The sequence below is a fragment of the Nicotiana tabacum genome, chromosome 13, assembly GCF_000715075.1.
Source record: "Nicotiana tabacum cultivar K326 chromosome 13, ASM71507v2, whole genome shotgun sequence".
Taxonomy (NCBI): Eukaryota; Viridiplantae; Streptophyta; class Magnoliopsida; order Solanales; family Solanaceae; genus Nicotiana; species Nicotiana tabacum.
In genome coordinates, this window is record NC_134092.1 from 26,654,112 (window position 1) to 26,665,814 (window position 11,703).

Sequence of the window (11,703 nt, forward strand, 5' to 3'; positions counted from 1 at the left end):
AGGCAGGAGAATATAAATAACTCTACTGGAGACTCTGTATGCTGTGGATCGTAACATGGAATGCGGATCACCGTAAAGTCCCCGCAAATGTCGTGCCTCTGCGCCCAGAGGACCACCAGAAACATATATATACCTGCACAATAAATGCAGCAAATGTAGCATGAGTACGTAAATCAATGCGTACCCAGTAAGTATCTAGCCTAACCCCAGAGAAGTAGTGATGAGGGGTCGACATCGACACTTACTAGTGGCCCAATAAGAGAGATACAATAAAAGTAAACATATGTGAGGCGGAGTAAATACACGGAATAATAAGTATAATACGTGGTACAATCCTCCTCTCAACAATAAACGCGAGCTCTCAATTAGCTGTTACCTCCTCAACCAGAGTATATATATAATGGGCCTTACCAGATAGGTCGTCACAATTGAAATAAGAAAAAACTTACAGATACACTGGCTTTTTGTCAAATATTACACTCGATTCCATAAGAGTATTTTATAGAAATGATGAGGCATACGGCCCGATCCCATCATAATATGTGCACTACCGAGGGTCGAATGTCACAAACTATATATACATCTATTATATTGCCGAGGCGAATGACCCGCTCCTATGAGAGTGTGATACATAATGTACTACAAAAGAATCAGAGATTTTACGGCGGTTGCGGGAAATCGCCACAATATGAAACATAGAATGGCATTTTTGGACACGCCACATTAAGGGTGTTCAAAACCGAACCGAAACCGAAAATCGAACCGCAAAAATGGCTTAATGGCTTATTGGTATCGGGTTAACGGTTTAACGGATGGGGAACAGATTGAATTTTTTTTATTAACGGCTTATCGATTTATATATATATATATATATATATATATATATCCATATGTAATATGTATATTAAATAAGTAATAAAAATCCCTTTCTTATCGTGACATTATACAAGCAGAAGTGTTAAAAGTGTTTCTTTACCAGTACCCTTATTTATGAGTACTGTATTAGACATTTAGATTTGGGACATTAGAAACCCTAACGTCTAAAAGTGTTAATTTCAGTATTTCACCCAATGGCCAGAGCAGCAGACTCGCCATCTCCCTCTCACTAACTTGCCTCTCCATCTCGCCATCTCGCCTCTCCCCTTCGCCAAATCGCCGTCTCGCCTCTCCCTCTCGCTAAATCGCCGTCTCGCCTCTCCCTCTCGCCATAGATAGAGCCCAGAGCAGCAGATGGTAAGTTTCTTTTCTTGTTGATGTCTTCAGAATATTCGGTCTTCACTGTTGTTTACACCTTTAAAATCAAAGAGCATCTCAAAGTATTCAGCCATTTCACGGATCTCCAATCACTGAGATGTATTCTGAAATTGACATTCCAATTGTTGCCTTCTTTGCCTTGTGCTGTTTTGAGATCGATTTTGACAGTTTCTGTTTAAATATCCGTTAAGGAACTTGTTATTTTCATTCCTTTTCTTTTCTTGTTGCAGTGACTCATAGCATGGCTGAAAATATACAAAGTGATAAGGTGATGGGTGAAAGTGGGGCTTCTAATTAAAATGCAATAAGCTAATCTGAAATAACGGAGTCAAATATAACCAAAAAAGGAAAAAAAAAGGTTTGTTGTGTGGGATAATTTTACAGAAATTATTACTTCCGAAGGGAGTACAAAAGAAAAATGTTACTATTGCTTTATTGAGTATTGGTTTAAGACCAAAGACGGTACGTCGACACTTCTTTCTCATATTTTTAAGTGTCCTAAACGCCCTACTATTGTTGATAAAAAAAACAATCAAATTTAGGTTTTCAATCTGTTCCGGGGGGTAGTCAGGGTGACGTAGCTGTTGTTACTTGGAAATTTGATCAAGAAGAGTGTAGGAAGGCATTATGTCGTATGGTAATAGTTGATGAGCTTCCTTTCAGCTTTGTTGAGAAAGAAGGTTTTAGAGACTTTATGAAAGTGGCGCAACCTTATTTTTGGATTTCCTTCCCGTAGTACTGTAACTAGGGATTGTTTTGATCTTTTTAATGAAAAAAAACAAAAGTTGAAGAGTTCTTTTATAGAAACGAAACAAAGAGTATGTATTACCACTGATACCTGGACTTCTATACAAAGAATCAATTATATGTGTATCACTGCCCATTGGATTGATAGTGAATGGAATATGCATAAAAGAATAATTAATTTTTGTCCTATTGTTAGTCATAAAGGCGAAGATATGGAAAATGGTATTGGTAGGTACTTATGTGAGTGGAAGATAAATAAGATCTTCACCGTCACAGTTGATAATGCAAGCTCAAATGATGTGACAATAAAAGAATTGTCTAATCAATTAACAAAAATAGGAACTAATTTGATGAACGGTAATCACCTTCACGTGAGATGTATGGCTCACATCATGAATCTTGTAGTCTAGGATGGTTTAAAAGAATCTTCAGTGTCTATTAAACGTGTTAGGCATGCAGTGAGATATGTTAGGTAGTCTCCTGCGAGGTTGAAGCGGTTTCAAGAATGTTTTGATGATGAATAACTCAATTGTAAAAAACTTTATGCTTGGATGTTCCAACTAGGTGGAATTCCACCTACTTGATGTTGCGCATGACTGTTGAATTTGAAAGTGCATTTTCACATTATACTTCTAGTGAAATTAGCCTAAAACATTATCTTGAGCATTCTTATATTGAAGTTGGAATTCCTACAGGTGAACTTTTGAGTAGTGATTGGGAGAATGTAAAAAGAATTATAAAGTTTCTTGAAATCTTCTATCTTCCTACTTTGAAAATATCTGAATCACGTTATGTTACATTGAATATTTATTTTCTTAAAATTTGTGCGGTTACTATTTATTTGAAGCAATTGATAGCAAATGAAGATACAGTTTTAAGTGAAATGGCAAAGAAGATGAAAGAAAAGTTTAATAAGTATTGGGGTGATACAGGGAAAATGAACAAGATAATTTTCATGTCATATATTTTGGATCCACGTTACAAGCTCGAATCAGTTGGCTATGCACTTGTAAAGATGTTTGGTGAAGATCCGGGGGCAACTATAGAAGCAGAAGTGAAGAAGTGCATGACTTCATTATTTAGTGAGTATGAAAAGTCCAGCTCAAAAGGTGTCGTGCTTGCTTCATCTTCAGATTGTTCTTTATTGGACACTTATACTTCCGGGCTTTCAGGCAGTCAAGTAAGCACCCAAAATACAGGACTTTTAGAATCATTAATGTAAGATATAAAAAAATATAAAAGTGGGAGTGGAGGTGTGGATAATAAAACAGAGTTAGATAAATATTTTGGTGAAGAAACTGAGAATGACACTAAAGAATTTGATATTCTTCTCTGGTGGAAATTGAACTCAGCTAGATTTTCTGTTCTTCTCTCTTGAGCTCTGCAAAATAGATAAGAATAAGCTAGTGTTCAGCAACAAACATGAATTTTTAATCAACAGTTTATATAATTCTACTAATTAGCTCAAATTTTAAGGTGTATCTGCAAATTAATTGATCTCATTTTTAAAAGCCTTGCGCCCTCAAACTGTCATATTTTAAGCCTGCTACCATCTGAGTTATATAGTGCTAGGCTGTTGGATGTTAGCAGTTTGTTATTTCTTGAATGCTATTAATAATGTAAATGGTTCTACCATTGCAGAGTGATTCCAAAGACTCTTAGGCTGTTGTTTGAACTTTGAAGCTGCAGAAATTGAAGCACTGTTAGGCGTTAGCCGCAACAGTTGTATTTTGTGGATGTCTCCAATTGTTCTAGATTTTATGTCTAAATTTTCATTTATCTCTAGTTGTATTCTGGACTCATTTTGACATATGTAATTATCATGTTAGGAAGTGTTAAGTGTTAATAGAATCTCCATTCATCATTAATATAAAACAGTTAAGATTTTAAGTGGTTACTATATATGGATAGTAAATTGGTGATTAATAAGCATGTGTAAATATATGTATAAAGTTTTTTACTCTTTGTTATCTCTGTGTATGGATTAATCAGATACTGGAAAATAGTGATTTAAGCATGTGTAAATTAAATATCTTTACAACTTTGCCTTTAGATCTTTTTTATCTCGATATTTACAGATTAAATTAGTATTGATATGATCTTTATGAAATAGTATGTGCGTCAAGTGCAATTGCAGCCATTGCTCCAATATCTGTAGTATGAACTAAAAGCAGCGTCAGTGGGCACTAGCAAATTTCTCTAGTATTTGGAGGTGTCAATTTTGGTGTAACAACTAATAGGCTGTAACATAAAGGACCAAAATAGTCCTCTGTAATACAGATTGAACTAGGCCGATAAATCACTCGATAACCGCTAAACCGATACCAATTCGCCTGATATCTTATCGGGTGGCTAGCATATTAATATATTTAAAAGCCGATAACTGCTAAGCCGAACCATTAAAAATAAATAACCGCCCGATCCGCCCGATAAGCCGCCCTATGCCACATCAAGCTTTTAAATAACGGCGATTGATGTTGATTACGACGATTGCAAGCCGCCGCTACTGTTAATTATTATTTTAAAGTATTTTTGTCAACTTTCTCGGACCAAAAAGTTCCTCCCAACAAATATTTTAGACTCCCTCCACCGCTCAGACCAAAAATTAGAACTCCCTCCTCCCTCATTTCTCCCTCACTCCTCCTATATAAACCCTAGTATTGCAATTTCCTCTCTCCCTCTCCCTCTTATCGATATGGCGCAGATCGCTAGTCGTCGTAGCTTGCGACTCCCTCATCTCGGCTCTCGATTGGAAGCCACTGGTCTCCAACGAATCTTTCGAGGAGTTCAGCAACCTCTATCTCCAAACAAAATTCAGCAAGGTCCTTTCGATTTTTCTCTCATTTTTGTTATTTACTGCTTTTTTATTAATGCGGATTGTAGATCTAGGGTTTATCATATATCTGGTGCTCTAAGAAATAGTTTGATTTGTGGTTGAGTTTTGATTGACTGAAACAAGAGCCATGTGTTGAGTTGGGTTTTATTTATTGAGATTTAGGGTATGTCTCATGGTTTTGGTATTTAGCATTAGCACTACTTCTTACTGCTTTTTCAGAGTACTTTGCTATTTGTCTTCGATGTTTCTCTGTTGTGCCATGTTTGTCCAGTCTGAATTTCGCATTTTGTGAATTAGAGTTGCTGTTTGATTAGCTGTGCCTTTCTTGTCTTGATGGTAGTAGTGATGATTGGTATGCTATATGCTGTTGTGTGAAGGAAAAATTTAGTCTCATGTGGGTAGATACTGATAATAAACTAGAAACATAGACTCATAGAAGCATAGACATATATCTATTACCAACTTGACTGTAGAAAATTTTATTTGAAGTACCTTTTTCTTGATAAGTAAAGCAAAAAAAGATGTAGAACTAGCCTATGCTTTCTAAGTAAACTCATAACCACTCAGTATCACTATGCGGTTTGCTCTGTTAATTTCTTTTCCGTTAGTTTTCTTTAGGCTTTAACTGGTATAAAAATTTCTAATAGAGTTGCTGCTCTGGTATTAATGCAATTAGCTTTTTTTTCCTTGTAGCTTCATTGACAGATGAGCCAATATTTGATGATATAGGTCCAGCTTCATTAGTCGGTCCTAAATTTTTATTAGTTGCTTCATAACTACTTTTTAGTACAATTTTGTATGCAGCAACGAAATGGAGTGACTTTTGAGGTGATGGTGAAGGGAAAACAAGATGGAAAAGTAGCTTCCGCAGGAAAGCAGGTGACTGACTCTATTGATAATTCAGATAGAGATGGTGCAAACATAATGCTAGTAATCACTGTTGAGTTATCCTTTCTTTTGTCCAGGTCAAAATTTATTTAATTGCTAAATTAAGAGGTACAGGATGCGTCGTTGGCTCTAGTTTTGGTGAAGCACCCCATAAATTCTCTCTCTCTCTCTCTCTCTCTCTCACACACACACACACACACACACACAGCGCTCTTTTAGTTGTCTGGACAAATGGATGAGGAGTATATACAGTTTAGGTGGATTTTCTTAGTTGTTACTGTGATTTTCAAGAAAGTTCTCTTCACTCCTTTCCCTATACAAGTTCTGCCTCTTCATATTTATTTGTTGTCTTTGATCAGGTGACAAGAACGTGGTAAAGGAATTTGAACATTGGCATTGAAGGTAATCATTTTTATGGACTGAAACTTTACACACTAATGATTCTATAAGGTACATCTACCATCTAAAACCTGTTCAACAGCTTGGGGAATAGAATATATTAGTTTGTACCATGACCCTTTTACATGCTTGTAATTAAGAATAAAAAGTTCCCTTTTGTATGCACGAGGACTAATTTTGTTATTACTTGTTGCTTATTGTTTTGTTTAATTTTGTAGGCTCAAGATATAAGAAGTATGTCCCATCACCTGACAGCCCAAAGAGGATCACCAATTGGAAGTAACACCGTATATTCATGCGAGTGCTCGATTAACATTTTTTTAGAATTGGTTCTTAGTTATTTCCCTTTTATTCAGTGGATGTAAAGTACTACGCGAAATTTTAATATATTTTATGATATAATTTTGAAGTGCTTAAGTTATTTATATACAATGAATGGTTTACTTATTAAACATTTCTCTTATGTTCTTCTCAATTGTCGAATTGGGAACATTGAACAAACTTTGATAAATTAGGCAGGGTATCGAACTAGAATGAAAAGAAATCTAGAAGAAAATAAGCAGGAAATGAAAGAGATTGTGGAATTACCATTTTAGACAATATAAATATTGGCTTAATGTATAATTCTGGCGGCTATTAACAGCCGCAATTTGCAAGAATGAACCGCTATTTTATCACTTCTACAATTATGGCGGTTTATAGAAAACTACCGCAATAACTTTTTGGCAAATGTAAATGTGGCGTTGTTTGAAACCGCCATTAATGTGCATAATGGCGGTTCTAAACCCCCACAATACCCAAACATAACCCCGTCACAATATGCAGGTTTTTTTGTAGTGATCATGCCGAGGCGAACGGTTCAATCCCATCATAATGTGCGCACTGTCGAGGGTCGAACGCCACAAACCATAGAAGTATCTATTATGCTGCCGAGGCGAACGGCCCGATCCCATTAGAATAAGAAACTTTAACGGGTCCTTGAACCCACTCACGAATAAATGTGTGAGTTATGGATTTTAAGGAAAACCTTTAGAGGAAAACACATAACACGGGAGAAATTCATAAGAGGAGTACAATTATTTCGCGGCTAATCATGAAACCCGTCAAATCTTTACAATAGCAAGTCTATCACTCTATGCAAGTCTAGTCTCAAGTTGTAACATAAAATAAAGGAATTTAATAGGCAAGGGGCATCTCAAATAATATAGTTATAGCAGGGAGGGAACCTAAGTCTACCCGGACATAACATGAATCTAGCTACGTACGGACTCTCGTCACCTTGTGCGTACGTAGCCCCCGCAACAAGTAGCACATATCAAATATATCACATAGGGGTAGTTTTTTCCTCACAGAGTTAGACAAGATACTTACCTCGCTCCGAAGTTTCATAACCGGCTCCAACGCTACTCTAACACCTCAAACCGATGTCTGTCGCTCCAAATCTAGTCAAACAATGTGCACACCAATAAAAATATACTTTAATACTCATAATAAATCAATTTATAACGATTCTCAACTCCACTCGAAAATTCAATAAAGTCAACCCTCGGCCCACGTGCCCGAATTCCAAAAATATTCAAAAATAAACTTTACCCATAGCACTACGAACTCAAATATTTAATTTATTCCTAATTTCATGTCTAATTTCGTGGTAAAAATTCAAAAATACAAAATTCTAGGTTTTTCTCTTAAAATCCCATAATTTTCATAAATATTCATGTTTTAATCCACATATAAACTATGTATTTAACTCACAAGGTGTAGAAATCACTTACCTAAAGTTTGATGATGAAAATGACACTCCAAAATCGCCCCAAAGTTGGCTCTCATGGAAGGAATGAGGTAAAAATGAGCCAAACCCTCGAAATATAGCTTCTGCCCAAGTATTAACCCTTCGCGATCGCGGAAAATGCTTTGTGATCGCGAAGCACAACTTTTCTCAGCTCAAAATTTCTCTTCGCGGTCGCGGAAAACTAATCGCGATCGCGAAGAGCAAGCTGCCTAATTCCTCCAGACAGCCTCTAGTATAATAGTCATAACCTTTTATACAAAATTCCAAATAATAAATAGTTTGACTTTATGAAAACTATACACCAAAGGCTACAACTTTCTTTTTTTGGATCATTTCTAAATTCTTTATAGATTGCAAGATATAAGCTTCCAAAGTGAGCCTTGTGCAACAGATATTTCTTCTTCGCTGTCACGACCCAAAATCCAAAAAGGTCGTGATGGCGCCAGACACCATTGTCAGGCAAGCCAACCATAATCAATTAACTTAATTATCCATTTTAGTATTTTTAAAATAAAACTTTCTTCAATGAAATAGTAAAGATAAAACTCGTAGAGTAAATGATAAATATTTTTAAAAACTAAATTTCTAAACAATTTACAACCATTCCCAAAATCCGGTATCACAAAAGCATGAGTATTTACTAGGGAATTAAAATAAAATACAACATCTGTCCAGAATACAAATTAGACAGGAAAGTATAATAACTCTAACGGAGATTCTGTTAGCTGCGGGTCGTAATATAGAATGCAGCTCACCTATGTCCCCACAATTATTAACCACACCTCTGAGCCCACAAGGCCGCTATACATATATGTACCTGCACAATAAAATATGCAGCAAGTGCAGTATGAACATGAAAACAACGTGTACCCAGTAAGTATCAATCCTAATCTCAAAGAGGTAGAGATGAGATGGTCGACTATGACACTCACTATGGGTCAATAATATTAAATAATCATGAAAATAGAAATATTTATATCAACATGATTCACAGAGTTAACAATAATTTTATTGAACCAGCAGAAGTAATTAAATTTCTTCAATTCCAATAATTTCTAATCTATTAATTAAATCCTTCAAATTCAATAAAAATTCCAATTTATCAAATAGCCTTACAAGCTGCAATTCAATTTCAATAAATTTCTAATTTATCAAATAGCTTTACAAATTGTAATAAACTGTTCAAATATCGTGTAATTATTATTATTATTAAGCATGATTTCTGCTGAGGATGTACGGCCCGATTCAGAGTGTCGGGTACACTGTCGAGGGACGTGTGGGGCGATCCATAGATGCATCTATCCTGCCGAAGCGTTCGGCCCGCTCCACAAGAAATAAGAAAATTTTCTTATGTACCTCCGGAAGGAGAGTATATTTATTATAAGATAAATTCGGGAGGAAGAATAATATATTTTAACAATTAATTAATTTAAACAGAAAATCAATCATAACACACACACACACACACACACACACACACACACACACATATATATATATATATATATATATATATATATATATATATATATATATATATATATATATATATATATATATATATATATATATATATATATATATATATTAATATTAATTAAACAAAAAATATAATTTACACAAGTAATTCATGCTTTGAGTCCTAAACTACCCGGACTTTAGCATTAATAGTAGCTACGCACGGCCTCTCGTCATCTCGTGCGTACGTAGCCCCCACAATTAGCAATAATTATTCAATTTAATCCCTATGGGGTAATTTCTCCCTCACAAGATTAGACAAGAGACTTACCTCGTCTTGCTCCAATTTAATCTACTAGTAGGCCTTTTTCCTCGATTATCCAACTTCGATTGGCTCGAATCTAACCAAAAATAATTCGATACAATCACTAAAATTTATAGGAATCAATTTTATAAGAAAATACTACATTTTCAATAAAATCCCGAAACTAATTAAAAATTCGTATGTGGGGCCCAAATCTCGAAATCTTGTAAAAATTATGAAATCCGACAACTCATTCAATTACGAGTCCAACCATACCAATTTCACTCAAATCCGACTCCGAATCGATACCGAAATCTCAAAAATTCATTTCTATGAGATTTCTAAAATTTTCCAAATTTCAATCTCAAAACACTAATTAAATGGTAAAAACAATGATATATTTGTGTATATAGATCAAATCCGAGTTGGAATCACTTACCCCAAATGTCTTTCCTTGAAAATCTGCCAAATGTCGCCTCTGCGCAAGCTCAAGTTTGTCAAAAATGGCAAATGGGTCGAATGCCTCTCTTTTTTAAAGTCAACTCCTCGGTCAAACTTCCAAACTTAAATTCTTGTTTTAGCCATTTCAAACCTAATTTCACTACGGACTTCCAAATAAAATTTCGATCACGCTCCTAAGTTCAAAATTACCATACGGAGCTATTGAAATCATCAAAATTCTATTCCGGGGTCGTTTGCACATGATTCGACATCCGGTCACTATTTGAACTTAAATTTATTTTTTTTAAATCAAAATTTCATATCTCGGGCTAGGGACCTCGGAATTTGATTTCGGGCCATATGTCCAAGTCCCAAATCACGATACGTACCTACCGAAACTGTCAAAACACTGATCCGAGTCTGTTTGCTCAAAATATTGACCAAAGTCAAACTTGGCCTTTTAAAGCCAACTTAAGAAACTAAGTGTTCCGATTTCAACCCAAACATTTCCAAATCCCGAACCAACCATCCCCACAAGTCATAAATCATTTAAAGCACATATGAGAAGTTTTATTTAGGGAAACGGGGTTCTAAAAGTCAAAACGACCGGTTGGGTTGTTACATTCTCTCCCACTTAAATATACGTTCGTCCTCGAACGTGCTAAGTAGTGTTCCGGAGTTATCCAAAATTACTGTTTAACACCTCGTGCACCTGCCCGTGCTACCACACCCAGTTGAGCACATTAACTCGAGCCAATCTTAAAATTCTCCTATTTATTTAGGCAAATAAGCCTTAGAGCCCAATTCTAACATCCAGAATTCTCCACCATGCCTGTTTCCAACCTATGAATGTCGTATCAATCACTACACGATGCACTAATACAGGATTGCATACCTTTGTTGAATTTAGACCATGCACCGCATCATTCACATGACTATAATAACATCCTCCGATAACAATAGCCAAAATTCCACAAATCTGATGTTCACAACATACCTCATGATACATATAAGTCATGTTCCAACTCTTGAAATGCTTCCATGATGGAAGAAATGTGTAGAAATTCATAATCAATTGCCGAGTCAACAATTATTGAGTTTCTCCTTCTAACAAGAACCATTGCCTCATTATAACCAAATAATGGTATTTGTTCTTTATTACACTCCATATAATCCGATCGCATTGATCCCAAATCCAATAATCTCGTCTCACCAAGTATAAGCTGCTCAGGCAATAAACCACCTCAGACATGATCAAAAAGCCTCATATGATGCCACGATGAGCTAATAAGCTACGGACTCGATTGTAATACATAAGAAAATTGAACTCTGGAAAGGATTACTCAACCCCCGTGACTAATTAGACAACTGAAAAGGTATCATGAACCTTCCTCAAAAAATGGAACACAAACACACAAAATAGAATATAGGGGACTGTACTCAACATCACACTGTTACGATGTGCAACCTGATCCACACATGATACCGTTGCGGCGTGCAACCCGATCCAAACAACATACCCGTGGCAGCGTGCCACCCGATCCGTGCAAAAGAATCTATAAGAAAATACTTACCGAGCTAAAA

At 35.7% G+C, this 11,703-nt stretch overlaps 1 long non-coding RNA gene across 3 annotated transcripts; it reads left to right on the forward strand.

Moving 5' to 3' along the window:
- Positions 1–4,553: 4,553 nt before the first annotated feature.
- On the forward strand, positions 4,554–6,556 carry LOC107821393 (uncharacterized). Of its 3 annotated transcripts, none has more exons than XR_012697961.1 (4): positions 4,554–4,823; positions 5,531–5,716; positions 6,085–6,127; positions 6,343–6,556. It is a non-coding gene; the product is annotated as an uncharacterized LOC107821393 (long non-coding RNA). The 3 variants fall into 3 exon arrangements; XR_001656127.2 differs by having other exon boundaries at positions 4,559–4,823; positions 5,642–5,716; XR_001656126.2 differs by having other exon boundaries at positions 4,559–5,716.
- The last annotated feature ends 5,147 nt before the right edge of the window (positions 6,557–11,703 follow it).